We start from the raw sequence: 2,934 nt of genomic DNA, 5'->3' as shown, positions 1-2,934 counted from the left end.
TATACGCGCCATATATTCGGGGCTAAAGACTCGCCCACATGCGCCAACTATGCATTATACAAAGCACTGCGAGCGACAATGCCAAGTTTTACCCCGAAGCTGCAAAAGCGGTCTTTGAAAACTTCTACATGGACGATTATCTTGACTCAGTGATGTCTCCAGAGAAAGCCATCAATAGATCGAAGGAATTGGTACATCTTCTCCATCTCGGTGGGTTCAAGCTTACAAAGTTCGTAAGCAATGTACCAAATCTGGCTGACTGAATTGATGGTTCCTCTCAATCTACTGAGCACAAGGTTATTGTTTCATTGTTTCATGTCAGGAGGATTCATCGCATGTGCTAGGGTTAAATTGGGATCATACTAGTGACACTTTAGTTGTGAGTAGGGGTACAAGCTGCGCTATCACCAAGTCCCTCACGCAACGTTTGGTCCTAAGTCTTGTCTCGAAAGTCTTTGACCCCATTGGTCTTGTCGCACCTTTTACGGTCGGTGCGCGACTGCTCTTAAAAGACATCTGGCTTGTCACAGGATAACAATGGGATGACGAGCTCCCACAGGACATCGTTCAAAGACTTTTGGTTTGGAGTGCGGACTTACCAAAGCTTGAAAACATCAAAATTCCCCGAAGTTACTTTAGTGGACCCTTTGATAATATAGAGTTGCATATTTTCGGTGACAGTTCGTAGGATATTTTCAGTGCGGTCGCATTCTTGCGAGCCCGTGTAAAAACACCTACAGGCGAAGAAAAAACAGAGCTTGCGTTTGTTTTAGGGAAAGCGCGCGTGGCGCCAATGAAAGTAATGACAGTCCCAAAAACTCGAATTACAAGCAGTTCTACTTGCCACTCGACTGAAAAGGGAGATTATACAAGCACTTACTGTATCTGTTAACCAAGTATTCATGTGGACAGACAGCACGACCGTTCCCCAAAGGATTAACTCAAATGAAAAGCAACCAATTTTTGTTGCAAACCGTGTTTGCGAAATTTTGGAGTATACCGGCGTTGACCAATGGAACCCCGTCGCAACTAAGGATAATCCAGCTGACGCTGGCACGCGTGGAATGTCCGCTGAGATTTTGCAACTAAGCAGTTGGGTCAAATGTCCACATTTCTTAACTGATTCACGTTTCCCGTTTGTACCGAACAAAGACGTCACTAAAAACATCAAACTTGGCGTCAACCAAGCAGTCACTATGGAATACACTTTCTCTCCCTACATCTGTTAAAAAACAGACAACTCCCGTTACGTCGTTATTGCCATTTGATAAGTTTAGTTCTTATCAAAAGTACTTGCGCATTGCAGCATACGTTCTCCGGCTTTTGCCGAAACATGCAGGCTACCGTAATCTCGATGGTAGCATTATTGACCCTACTGAGCTTGACGAAGCCGAGCGTCATCTACAGTACTTGGTGCAAGGAGAGTCTTTTGAAGCCGAAAAAAAAGATCTTCTTGACAATAAGTTCGTCAAACGGAGTAACCGAATTGCTCCACATTCACCGTTTATTAGTCCAAATGGGCTAATCCGTTCATCGGGCCGCATCAAGCGGTCAATTGAAGTTGGGTTTAACGTAAAGTACCCAATCATCTTAGACGCACGTCATCCGTTTGTAAAACTGTTCCTTGAACACACGCACGTAAAGCATTATCATCAAGGCGTTGAATACCTAAGATCAATTGTGCAGGAACATTATACAGTACTGAAACTAAGATCATCCTTGCGTTCCGTCAAAGCACACTGCCTGAGGTGACGAGAATTCCAAGCTGTAACTATGCAACCAATCATGTCTGACTTACCTAAGGAGAGACTTGCTTACCAGTCTCCTCCCTTCACGAACACTGGCGTTGATTACTTTGGGCCATTCTATGTTACTGTCCGCCGTACTACTGAGAAAAGGTGGGGCTTCCTCTTCACCTGTCTCACTACTCGCGCTTTCCATATCGAGATAGTTACATCCATGGACACCAGTTCGTGTGTTATGGGAGTTGAGCGGTTTGTGTCACGTAGGGGTACACCTGCCATGATTTGGTCGGACAATGGCACAAACTTTATTGGAGCGGAGGAAGAACTCCGAGAAAGTATTGAAAAGTGGAACGTTGTCAACATTGCAGCTGAGCTCGCTCACAAAGGTATAAAGTGGAGGTTAAGTCCACCCAGCGCACCACATCAAGGTGGCATCTGGAAGAGGTTGGTACGCAGTTTCAAGCGCGTGTTGTATACTATTCTTGGCACGCGTCGCCTCACGGATGAGGTGCTGCATACTACCTTTTGTCTCGTGGAGAATGCCCTCAATTCGCGTCCTTTAACAGCCGTAAGCGCTGATCCGTGCAATTTGAAAGCTTTAGCGCCCAACCACATTCTTTTAGGAGAACACTCTACCGTCTGTTGTCGGTAATAATGAGTTCGACCATCGTAAACGTTACGCCCGTGCGCAGTCGTACGCTAATGTGATCTGGTCCCGTTGGATCAAAGAGTACGTACCGACGCTGAACCGACGCTCTAAGTGGCAGACGCCTGCCGAGCAACACCTTAAGACCGGTGACTTGGTTGGGATAGTTGAGGAAACCAACTCTAGGGGTTACTACCCAACCGCTCGGATTGTGGAACTCCGTTACGGCTCCAATAGCGTCCCGCGCTCCGCCGTTTTACGTACGTCGACCAGTTCACTCGTCCGTCCGCTTGTAAAACTTGTACCAGTTTTCCCAACATCTTCTTCCGGGCCGGAGGATGTTACGCAGTAAATGAATAGTTTTAGCCAATCAGAATCGAGTATTTCTAAATAACAAATACGCATATAAATCGTTCCAAATAAGAATTAAATAGGTTCTAATATACGTAGAAAGTTCCGAAAAAGTTCATTTAACCTAATTTTAAGTTTTTATAACCACTATATGTATCGATTAAGCTGATTTTCGACTTAATATTTTTAGGT

Source organism: Convolutriloba macropyga, chromosome 13 (genome assembly GCF_964194025.1).
Source record: "Convolutriloba macropyga chromosome 13, txConMacr16.3, whole genome shotgun sequence".
Classification (NCBI taxonomy): domain Eukaryota; kingdom Metazoa; phylum Xenacoelomorpha; order Acoela; family Convolutidae; genus Convolutriloba; species Convolutriloba macropyga.
The sequence above is the reverse complement of the archived record's forward strand: the minus strand, read 5'-3'. Positions refer to the sequence as shown.